We start from the raw sequence: 12,327 nt of genomic DNA, 5'->3' as shown, positions 1-12,327 counted from the left end.
CGGGCAGATTGTGCCTGAACTGCTGAATGCCTCCAGCACTTTGTCTTTGGACAGAGCCATGTTCCCTGGTTGTAGTTGACCCTGTTACAGGGAACGTAGAGTTTAATATTGTGGCTAAGTCTCACTTTTATTAATGCTGCCCTTCCAAGTGCTGTAGTTTTTGCAGTTGGTTTAAATCTCTGATTTGGATACATCTGCATTGGTACAATTTCCCAAAGACTTGGCTCTATGCTGGTAGAAATATCTGCTATGATTTGTCAGTCTCCTCCCAATCCTAATGCTGTAGTCGCACCCAATGGGCCTTCCTGGAGATATTACTCCAGGCACTGGGTGTTCATTTCGGAGAAAGTATCATTTTGTCACCCGGTGCTCTCTAACCCTAACCTGTTGCGGGTTTCTAAAGAACCTGTGGTGCCCATCCAAAATGTGTCCAATCTCCTTCATTGCCTGATAGATGGGTTGTCAACTTGGTGATCCAAGTATGTGTTAGTGGTTAAAGGTGTAAAACAGAATGTTGGGAGGAATCAAACTCTCAGTGATTGTTGTATCGCCGAAATGTTGTATCGCCAAAAGGTTGTATTGACAAAATGTATCGCCGAACTGTTGTGTTTAGAGTCGTTGGGGTCGTCGGGGTTTGGGGTCGTTGGGGTTTGGGGTCAGGGGTCAGGGTTAGGTTGTGATTTATCGGACAGTGGGAAACATGCCCTCTGGTGCTTATCGATCTTCCCCCTGGGGATTCCTTTTCAACATGTACTGTCACTTTGTATTTGGCCCACGGTTTCATCACCCTTGTCCAAATCTATTTGCCTTACACTTGCCCTTCCATAGGTTTGTGGGAGTCAGTCAGGATCCACCCTAGGTTTGAGTTTATGCAAGGTTTAGGCCATTGGGCTCTTTCGTCTGTAGCGCTTCAATCCATAGCCTCTCTGCTCTCTTCCGTCTCCCTATTGTCCAATTTATGTTTGTTTCCAGGCCCATGATCTCTAGGGACTGGATCCCATGTTGCTGTAAGTGTCTGCTAATGGGTATGGATTGGTCCCCCCCCCCCTTGTGATGTTGCTGAGGTGTCCTGTCAGTCTGACTCTGATGCTGTTACCTGTTTCGCCTATGTACAGTAAGTTGCATTCTTTACATCTAATTGCATACACCACATTCTTTTGCTCACAGGTTATCCTCTGCGCTATCTGGCCTCGCTTCCCTGTTACGCTGTTCTCTATATTTTTGGTTATTACTAAGTGGGTGCAGGCTCCACATCGTCTCTGCCCACAGTCCGGGGCTGTGTGTAGACTTGTACTGACCAGGATGTCCTTCAGATTTTTAGCCCTCTTGTATGCTGACATTACCTTGTACCCCTTTAGTGTGGCAAATCCCTTTTGGAATTGTTCAAACCGGCCCTTGACTATTTTGTGAGCCTGGACAGCCATGTTGCCATATCTTGTTATTAGTGGCAAGTTCAATGTCATCCCCAGCCTAGGTCTGGATGTTTGTTTGCTTTTTAGAAAATCTGACTTAATGCGTCTTAATTTCCGTTTGCAGTAACCCCTCTGTCTGAGGGCGGTGAAGAGGATGCTTGTGGCCTGGTTGAAATCCTCCTCCCTAGTACATATATGGTGGAAGTGGGTCAGTTTTGACTTAACGATACCCCTGAAGGTGTGTTTTGGGTGGTGGCTCATGGTGTGTAGGAGGGTGCGGGTGTCTGTGGGTTTGAAAAATACTTTGGTAGCTAATTTGTGGTCTTGGGTATCTGATGGTAGTTTAAAGACAGTGGTGTCGAGGAAGTCCACCCTCTGCTGGCTGGTCATGGCCTTTACTTTGATGGATGGGTGGTGGGCATTGAGTATGTCAATAAACTCCTCTAATTCCCCTTCTGAGTGTGTCCACACTCCCCAAATGTCATCTAGGAATCTGTAGTAGCACATTAGATGCTTTGGACATTTGTGGAAAACTGTCTCCTCCCATTCTGCCATGTATATGTTGGCATAAGCTAGGGCAAACTTCTTCCCCATTGCTGTACCTTTGACTTGTAAATAGAACTCCCCGTTAAATTTAAAGTCATTCTTAGTCAAACCCAGATCCAGTAGTTTAATTAGGGCCTCGTCTGGTCTCTCTGGGTCAGGATTTCTCGTTAGGATGTTTTTAACTGCCTGTATCCCCCTGTCTGTCTCTATGTACAGGCTTTCCACATCCATGGTGAAGAGTATTGCGTTGGGTGGTATGTTGAGGGAGTTAACTATTCGGGTGAAGTGGTAGGTGTCTTTGATGTAGCTGGGGTGTTGTTGTGCCAGTGGGTTAAGGTAGTGGTCAATGTATTCTGCTACCCCATAGGATTCGCTACTGCAATCTGACACTAGGCCTACCTGGCGGTATTTCTCCAGGCACAGTCCACGTGTCTGGGTTTTTGTGTACCTTTGGGAGCATGTAGAATTTCCTCACCCTGAGTTGTGCTCCTGTCAAGTATTCTACTTGTTTGTCTAGGATGTATCCTGATCTCTTAAGCTCTTCCAAAATGTCCCCTGTTTCCTTTTGTGTTTCTTTATATATGGGCTCATCTAACTTAGTGTAGTGTTCTATCTTGTTCAGTTGTCTGTCCATAATGACTATGCTCCCCTTGTCTGCTGGTTTGATCACTATCTCGTTGTTCTCCTTCAACTCTGTCAAGGCCTGCCTCTCTTTTCTGATGATGTTAGACTTATCTTTCATTGTAGGCATATCCCCAATGGCTGATGCTGTCTCTGTTATAAATTCTGTTATCTCCCTCGGGACATCCTTGTCGTCTGGGGACCATCCTGTGAGTGCCCTGAAGGGTATAATTTCGGCAGGTTCTGCGTCACTGAAGTGGTGTATTAACTTAATGGATCGATAGAATCTGTGTAAGTCACCCTGCACTTGTTCCTTGTGGGTTTTGGGAGTAGGGACGAAGGTGAGGCCTCTGTTCAGTACCCTCTCTTGGGTTTCGGTAAGGGAGAATGTCTGAGAAAGGTTGATGATTGTTTTCCCTAGTTGTGGCCCCTGCCTCTCTTGGCATGGTGTCCCTAACAGTTTAAATGCTTCATCCACTCTCTGATCATGGCTCGGGCTGTGGGTTCTGTCCAGTGGACGTGGTCTGGGACTACTTTAAACTGGCTGGTGGGAATGTGTTTTTTGGTGTGTATGTAGTCATTAAGTTGTCTGAGTGTCCTGCTCTGGTGCTGGGAGTGACTGGCTGAAGTTGATCATAGGGATCCATATGCTGGCATTAGGGAATTTACGACTGGCCATCTTGATTAGTGTTTGGAGTTGTTTGATGGCAGTCTGTGGTCTTTGTCCCTTATTATTAATGCCAAATGAGAGAATGACTTTTTGAGTTTCTAGACATTGGCTCAATTTGTCCAGAATGGAAGTACCATGTATAAATTTAGCTCCTGGGTAGCTGTCCAATTGTATGTTATTGTTGGACAATTTGGGGATCTTGGCAATGTTGGAATCTCCAATTATTAAAATAGGTTTGCTGGGTTGTAGTTTCAGGTAACATTTTTGTAACTTGTATTGGGGTGTCTGGTAACTTCGGCCAGCTACTTCCCTGGACCCCTCCTTGTGTGCTGCTGAAATTCATCCTGTGAGTTACTATCTGTGTTTAAAGTCCTCTGGTGCTGCATGCAGGCCCTATGTGCTGGTCTGACTCTCTGTGCTGGGACCCCGTGTGTTGGAGTGGAAAGGGTAGGTGCGTGGGAAGGTGTTGCAGTACCGGACATGTTTACCTGTGGCACCGCAGTCGTGACGTCCCTTCCGGCAGTCTCCGTGGTCGGTTCGGTCTCGCCCCGGGAGGGTCTGCGCTCGGCCCGTGGTCTCTGGGGGAGGGGGCCGTGGGTGCTCTGGCATGAGCAGAGGCTCCGGTAGATGAGGGAGGACGTGCTGGGGGAATCGGAGCATGTGGGTCGTGACCAGTCCTCTGACCACGTCCCGGTCGCGGACTGGAAGTGGGCCTGGGGCTCGCGTACCGGGGAGAGGGGCTGGGCCTGGTCCTGTTGCTGGGGTCACAACACAACAATCTGGGGGCTGGTGGGTGGACGCACCGGGGTGGTGGGGGGGTTTATGTCGGGGCTGGCGGGAGCAGAGGCGTAGGTGGCGTGGCCGCGGGGAGCGGGGCCACGGGGAACGGAGCGGGGTGCCCTCTGGATGGGGCGTGATGTCGCCCAAGCCGTGCGGGGCCGCTCGATCTGGTTTTCCTGTGAATTAGTAAACAAGTCTTGCGGGATATGTACTGCTACATTAGACATTACAGCCGCTGGCCTGGGGGTCTGGAAATCCCGCAAGCTGCTGCGTTGTTCAGACCCAGTCTCTGAGGTCGGGTTCAAAACTCGATGTCTAAGGTCCTCCATTCTGATTTTAAATTTATCTCCCAAATTTCTCTTGTTCCAGATTAGGGCCTTGACGACAGCCTCCTGCACACGATCAGTAGGCATGCCCTGGCGGTATTCATCATTAAAATATTCCAGACTGTTTGGGTAATGTTCAATCAAAATTTGTCGTGTTTCTTTTGCCCAGGTTTCAGCATTAGAAGCCAATTTGCTGGTTTCACAAAGTGTGTTAATATCTTTGCTTGCCTAGTGAGACCCCTGGGGGGTGTATTCCGTCCTTTTAGAACTCCTAGATGGTGTAAAGCCTGGGCCATTTTATAAATAACTCTCACAGCAACTGCAAAGGAATCACTCTGCCTAGGTTGATTCCTGTGCTGGTTGCGATTCACCCCATTACTGTTGTTAAGCAATCTCCCTTCCCCTCTCCCCTCTGCATGTTACAACTCATTTCTGGTTTAGTAGCTAAGCCAAGCTAAGCTAAGCCAAGCCTCTAGCGGCGGACATTTTTGAATGGTGCAGAAAGCTAAGCTAAGCTAACCTAAGCCAAGCCTCTAGCGGCAGACATTTTTAGTTTAAATCTTTTTATTTGAATTTTGAATTTAACAGCAATTTGCATACATACAATGATAACAGACAGTGATAATCAGGACATAATTGTACAACAGTATGTAAACGACCCTCAAAACCCTTACCCTTACCCTTACCCACCCTTGCCACCCGGGGACAAACAACACTCACATACGTACACATCCACACAAATACGATAAAAAATAAATTAAAATAAAATTAAAATAAAAATAAGAAAAAAAATTAAAAATTAAAATAAAAAATAAAAAATAAATTATTATTTTTTTTTTAATTGTGGGGAGGGAGGGGGGGGGAGGGGTTGAGCGGATAGCAGCTGCAATAAGACAGAGCTGTGATAGAGGGCACTCAGTCCTCTTCCGAGTCTGGAAACAAGTTAAGAGAGTTAACAAGTTCCAGGAAAGGGTTCCATGTATCTAGGAATGTCTTGGTAGAGCCTTTGAGAGAGAACATAAGTTTTTCAAGCTTTAAGTTGTAGAGCACCTCCTTGATCCAGCGGGCGTGTGTCGGGGGACAGGTAAGTCTCCAGCTAAGCAAAATCAGTCTCCGGGCTAACAGGGTTGTAAAAGCCAGGACCCGCTTCAACGCAACAGAGAGGTTGGTGTTGGGGGGAATACCAAAAATAGCTGACAGTGGGTTTGGAGGAATAGTCTGGCCATAGGCTCTGCTTAGCACGTCGAAAGCACTCCTCCAAAAGGTTGCTAGCTTAGGGCAAGACCAAAACATATGACTATGGTTGGCAGGGGATTGATTGCATCTGTTGCAGGTGTCTTTAACAGCGGGGTATATTCTAGATAATCTTGCGTTTGTGTAGTGGACTTTGTGAAGGACTTTGCATTGGATTAGGCCATGACGGGCACATATGGAGGAAGAATGGATCAAATCCAAGGCAGAGTCCCATTGCTGGTCTGTTAGTTTCGTATTCAGCCCGCCCTCCCACGCAGCTTTTAATGAGGTATAAGGTTTCAATATAACCGACCCTAACAAGTTGTACAAAAAAGAGATACATTTCTTCCGGTTGGGATCTAGAGCTAGGATGGAATCGGTCAGGATTTCAGGGGGACGATTTGGGAAATGGGGGAATATCTTCTTCACAAAATTCCTAATCTGGAAAAAAACGAAAAAGGTGGGAGTTTGGGAGGCTATAGTTGTACGAAAGCTCCGCAAAAGACGAAAAAATGCCATCCTTGTATAGGTTTTTGATCCTACTGATGCCATTACTATGCCAGGTTTTGAATGCGGAGTCTGTACTTGAAGGTTTAAAGATGTGATTTTTAAGTAGTGGGGTCAAGATGGAAGGGCCTTGTAAACCGAAGTTTTTCCTAAATTGACTCCATATCTTGAGCGAGAGGGACGCAATTGGGCCTGCACCCACAGATGTTATAGAAAGGGGGAGTTGAGAGCATAGGACAGACCGCAACGGGAGATGTGAACTCGCCTTTTCCATGTGTACCCAGGTTGGTAGGTGGTCGCAATCATCATTCATCCAGTACAGTACCCCATAAAAATTTAGATATTCTCCTTTCTAATTTATCAAAAAAAGATTTAGTGATAAATATAGGAACATGCTGGAAAAGGTACAGGAATTTGGGTAGGACGACCATCTTGACCAGATTTATCCGGGTCGCGAGGGATAACGGTAAGACTGACCAGTGGTCAAAGTCTCTTTCAGCTTTCTCAACCAGAGGCAGGAGGTTTGTGCGGAACATATCAAATATAGGTATTGTGATAAAAACGCCGAGGTAGCGAAATCCGTCCTCCGCCCATTTGAATGAGGTTAAAGAGCGAGGGAGCTGCTTAGCCGATGAGTTAATCGGTAATAGTTCACTTTTTTGGTTGTTAAGTTTATAACCAGAGTACACCCCAAACCGTTCTAAAATATTCATAATCACAGGGAGAGAGCTGACTGGATTCGAGATGTACAGGAGCAGGTCATCCGCATACAATGAGACTTTATGAATTGTGTCAAACCGTGTGATACCTTTAAAGCCCTTCTCTGGGCGTAACCAAACCGCCAAGGGTTCTATCGCGACAGCAAACAGAAGTGGTGATAACGGGCAACCCTGCCTGGTACCTCTCCAAAGGGGGAAGTGGGGCGACAGTGTGTCGTTTGTTTGTACTGAGGCCACTGGGAATGAGTATAATAGACTGACCCAATAAATGAAACTATTGCCGAGGCCAAACCTGTCCATCGCCTCGTATAGGTACCTCCACTCGACCCTGTCAAAAGCTTTTTCGGCGTCGAGGGAGACCACTATCTCCGGGGTCTCACTACTCGGTGAATGGATGATGTTAAGGAGACGCCTAGTATTGTGGGAGGACTGTCGGCCTGGCATAAACCCTGTTTGATCTAATGAGATAATAAAGGGCATCACTTGTTGAAGACGGAGCGCAAGAACTATAGAGAGGATTTTGAGGTCCACATTCAAGAGTGAAATTGGTCTATAGCTACTACAAAGCAGAGGATCTTTCTCCTTTTTAAGAATTAGGGAGATAGTAGCCCACGACATGGTGGGCGGTAGGCGACGATGTAAAAACGCCTCATTGTACATATCTCTCAGGACTGGTGCGAGGAGAGCAGAGAAAGCTTTGTAATATTCTACAGTGAAGCCGTCAGGGCCGGGCGACTTTCCGCTTTGCAGCGATGTGATGGCTGCTTGGACCACAGTGACAGTTATGGGACCACCCAAGACTCTCGTGGCTTCATCGTCAATTCGGGGAAATGTCATACTACGGAACATGTCATCTGCAGTGGGAGGACAATCGGAAGCGTATAGCTCAGCGTAAAATTTAGCAAATGCTTCATTAATTCTAAGAGGATCGGTATGAATCTCCCCTAAGCTGGATCTAATGGCTGGAATTAGCCGTGAAGTCGCCTTGGTTCTGGCCTGATGGGCCAAAAGCTTCCCAGCTTTATCCCCAGATTCAAAAAAGTGTTGCCTAGATTTAAGCAGTCGTAACTTGGCTTTATTGGTAGACATGAGGTCAAAGCCTATTTGTAACCTAAGGCGTTCTTCATGAAAATTTGGGTCTGGGTCAGATGCGTATTTATCATCAATGTCCTTTATTTTTCGTAACAGGTCTGCCATTTGGGACGTCTCGGCTCTTTTCAGGTTGGAGTCAAAAGAGATAAGTTGGCCCCTAATATAAGCTTTTGAAGCTTCCCAGAGTATACCACTTGCTATGTCCGGCGAGTCATTCAGCTCAAAATATAAAATGATTTGAGAGTGCAGGAATTGCTTATAGTGAGCCTCTGCTAGTAATGAGGAGTTGAACCTCCACTGTTTAAAGGGATTAGTTCGTTTACGAAAGTGAAGATCGAGGGAAGTCGCAGCGTGATCTGATATCACGATACTATGATACTCGCTGGATTTAATTTTGGAGAGCAGTCTGTCATCTAAGAGGAAGAAGTCTATACGGGTATAGGTACGGTGCACGTGGGAAAAAAATGAAAATAATTTAGTCGTGGGAAATGTATGTCTCCATGGGTCAGTGAGCCCAAGTTGTTTGGTAAAAGCATGCAAAGTCCTACCTGATTTAGTTAAAGTGGAGGCTTTGTTCAAAGATCTGTCCAGTATAGAGTCTTGGACCAGATTAAAATCTCCACCCACAATGATGTGGTAATTTTCAATGTTAGGGAGAGATGTAAAAAATTTGGTTACAAATGAGCTGTCATCCCAGTTGGGACCGTAAATACTGGCCAATATGACAGGTGTGTCTTGCAGTTTGCCAGAGACCGTGACAAAGCGGCCAGCAGGGTCTTCCACCATTTTCTGTGGTTCGAACATAACGTTTTTACGAATCAGGATAGCAGTACCCCTAGCCCTATAATTAAATTTTGAATGAAATAAGTGGCTAATCCAGCCTCTCTTAAACCGTGTTACCTCTCTGTTGCGAAGGTGTGTCTCTTGAATAAAAAATATATCGCCCTTAAGGTATTGCAAGTGGGCCAAGATCTTATCAGTCTTAGTAGGACCCCCCACTCCCCTCACGTTCCACGAGACAAATCTAAGAGTGTCGTTTGTGTTGGCCATTTTTAGCTATATCCAAACGAGTGGGCAGAGCGCTGTAATACTGCAGATTGAAATGGAAGAGCGCATCGAAGCCAGCTGCTGAGAGTGTGGGTGGTAAAAGGGGAAAAGAAGAAAAAAAAAGATACATACATACGTATACACACAACAAACGGTCGTGACACATATCACTTAACCATCTTTCAAACCTGAGTCCCCGGACCTGAGGTCCCCAATGTCCCAACCGAACCTTGAGTGCCCATTGCACCAAGGTACGTTGTCCTCGCTCCGCATGGAGTAGTCCGATCTTAACTCCCAATGTTTCCACATCCCAAAGCAGCAAAGTCGCTCAATATCAGTAAAGTTACATAAAATGAAATAACTATAATAATGATAACAATGATAATAATAATTTGAGAAATAGACAATAGAAAATAGAAATAGAAATAGAAATAAAGTGAAGTAAACCTAAATGAATAGATACAAAGTTAAAACAATAGCCTTGGTAGTTGTACTACCAATGACATTGCTAACACTAATGGTAATAATAGTAGTGATGATAGTAATAATACAACAAGACAAATTAACAAAATGAACAAAATAGTGATACTAAATAAGTACGCCAACGTATAAATGAAACAGGAATAGCTTCCTTTGGTATAACATAGTATAACTTAAAGTTGGTAAGGTATAAAGAAAGAGTTAGCATTAGAGAGATTAACAAGTGGCAAACTGGATTCTTGTATTAAGGCGCAGGTCAGAAGAACATCAATTAAGTATTGTTAAACAAAAACGTTGTAAGAACTAATTGGTGTAACGCAGCCTTGACTATAATGAGTTCTTATCAGCCCCAGACAGTCCGCTATGAAGACTAGTGTAAACAAACCATTCAAATGCTGGCCAGCTGCTAAAAGCAAGAAGGCAGAGATCAAATCACAAACCACAATGTGGGGTCCCTTGAGCCCTATTTTATAGCATGTACAGGGGAAGAGCCTTTCAAGTATGATTACACATAAACATTAAAAGGAAAAGTTGGTAAGACATAGTCATGAACGTGGTGATTTCTTACCGGCCTCATACGTTTCAAGACAGGGGTCTGGTATAACAGCAAGGCCGAGCGCTGGCAGTGGCTAATTGCTAAGGGCAGTCAAGCTAAAGTTAGCCCATAATGTAACCCATAATGTAACCGTAGATTAACTGGATCCCTGTGCCATTCGGATGTAAACGTACCGAGCAGAGTCAGTCATCTGTGGGTCCCGGTCTGCATCGACGGTAAGATGAAATGAAATCCTGAGCGTCCTCGGGAGATGTTAACCGTCGCCTCTTTCCATCCCCGGCCATGATGAACAGCTTGGCCGGATAATGAAGGGAGGGTTTGAGACCCAGGTTGTACAGCTCCTTCATGACATCTCGATATGCAGAACATTGTTCAACTATCTCGGGACAGTAATCTTCAAAAATGTGAATCGGGATATCTTTGTACTTCAGCTTACCCCTCTGCCTCCGAGCCTCACGCACCACCAACTGGAATCTGGAATCTATGGTCTGGTCTGGAATCTATGGAAGCAACCCACAACTGCTCTGGGTTTCCCACCAGGGCTTGGTTTGGCTGCTAGCGTGCGATGGGCTCGGTCTAGCTCCGGGGCTGATTCCAGTATGCGTTCGCCAAGTGTCTCGAGCAGGAGTTGAGAGAAAAAAGCTGTTGTTTGGGGGCCTTCGATGTTCTCGGGGAGGCCGACTATCCTTACGTTATTTCGGCGACTCCTGCCTTCCAGGCCGATAAGCTTAGACTTAAACTTGGCGTTCTCTTCGATGACCGTAGTTAGCATTGTCTCCATAGCTCGCATGTCTTGGCTGGTGGTATCGGCAAATGTCTCTAATGACGAATGACGCTGTTGTTGATCTAGAATAGTGGTCTGGATATTGTCCAGCTTCGTTTCCAGCTTGGTGAACGCTGCGTTAAATTCTGCCAGTAGCGATGCCTTGTGCTCTGTTAACAAGGCTGCTAGCGTAGCCATGATGGTGCTGGTCGTCGAGTCTTCAATATTTTGCTCCTCTTTCTTTCTTCTGCCTGCTATCTTTACGATGTGGAGGAGTGCTGTCGATGGTGTTAAATATTTATGGTAGTTTTAAAACTTAGGCTGAGCTGTAATAACAGTTGAAGGTTAACAGATTGGGAGCTTGGAAAAAGTGCGACTACTCCAGCTTGTTGCTCCGCCTCCTCCCTCAGCGACGGACATTTTTGAATGGTGCGGAAAGCTAAGCTAAGCCAAGCCAAGCCTCTAGCGGCGGACATTTTTGAATGGTGCGGAAAGCTAAGCCAAGCCACGCCAAGCCAAGCTAAGCCAAGCCTCTAGCGGCGGACATTTTTGAATGGTGTGGAAAGCTAAGCTAAGCCTCTAGCGGCGGACATTTTTGAATGGTGCGGAAAGCACTACCTCGTTCTAGTCGACTCCTTTTCTAACTGGTTTGAACTGGACCTGCTGACCTCCCTCACGTCTGAGGTTGTCATCTGGAAACTGAAGAGACACTTCTCTACTTTCGGCTCACCCGTCCGCCTGCAAACCGACAACGGTGGACAGTTCACCAGCCACGTGTTCAAGCTGTTCGCATACCGATGGAACTTCCAACACATCACGAGCAGCCCCGAGTACCCACAGAGTAATGGACTCGCTGAGCGTGCCGTCAAAAGCGCCAAGCAACTGTTAGAGAAAGCACGTTTTTCAAACTCTGATGGGTATCTTTATCTCCTGAATCTCAGAAATATTGCCAGAGACGGAACCCTGGGATCACCAGCCCAGTGAATTATGCCCAGATCGACAAGATCGCACAACAACCGCTGGTCCCTCGGGTGCTGAAGCCTGCTACTGTCCAGAAACGTATCCAGGAGAAGCATGACATCCAGAAACGATCATGCAGATACAGCAAACCACTTAGGCCTCTACTGCCGGGCCAGGTCGTCTGCTTACAAACTCCAACTGGACATTCCCGTCTGGGCACCATTGTTTACCTGGCTGATGAACCACGATCCTACCTTGTGGACTGTGAGGGAGCGGTATACCGGAGAAGTCGACAACACCTGCTTGCTCCCCTATGCTCCCCTATGCTCCACCGCTCCAGTTCCAGCCGCCTGCTGCCATGTCTCCTACCCGTTCCCGCATGCCTTGCACCCCTCCACGTCCCGCGGTCGTGACTAACCACTGGGCCTCCCCTCCTGCATGTTCTCTCTTTCAGTCACCACAAGCCTCTCCCGCGCCATTCTCGCTTCCGGGTTCTCCACCTCATCTTTCAGGAGAGGGAGGAGAGGGTTTGGACCGCACGCGCTCGGGCCGGGTCAGTAGTCCGCCAGATAGATATGGCGAGTATGTTTAACTCCATGGCATGGGTGCCCTTTC

At 46.5% G+C, this 12,327-nt stretch overlaps 1 long non-coding RNA gene across 1 annotated transcript in view; it reads left to right on the top strand.

Moving 5' to 3' along the window:
* The first annotated feature begins 664 nt into the window (after nucleotides 1-664).
* LOC116986400 overlaps nucleotides 665-12,327 on the top strand; it is a 22,408-nt gene continuing 10,745 nt past the window's right edge. The window contains exons 1-2 of the long non-coding RNA XR_004415469.1: nucleotides 665-1,114; nucleotides 1,537-1,616. This is a non-coding gene — a long non-coding RNA (uncharacterized LOC116986400). The remainder of the gene's footprint in view (nucleotides 1,115-1,536; nucleotides 1,617-12,327) is intronic.

This window comes from Amblyraja radiata, chromosome 2, assembly GCF_010909765.2.
Source record: "Amblyraja radiata isolate CabotCenter1 chromosome 2, sAmbRad1.1.pri, whole genome shotgun sequence".
NCBI classification, from domain to species: Eukaryota; Metazoa; Chordata; class Chondrichthyes; order Rajiformes; family Rajidae; genus Amblyraja; species Amblyraja radiata.
This window is presented reverse-complemented; position numbering and strand designations above follow the sequence as displayed.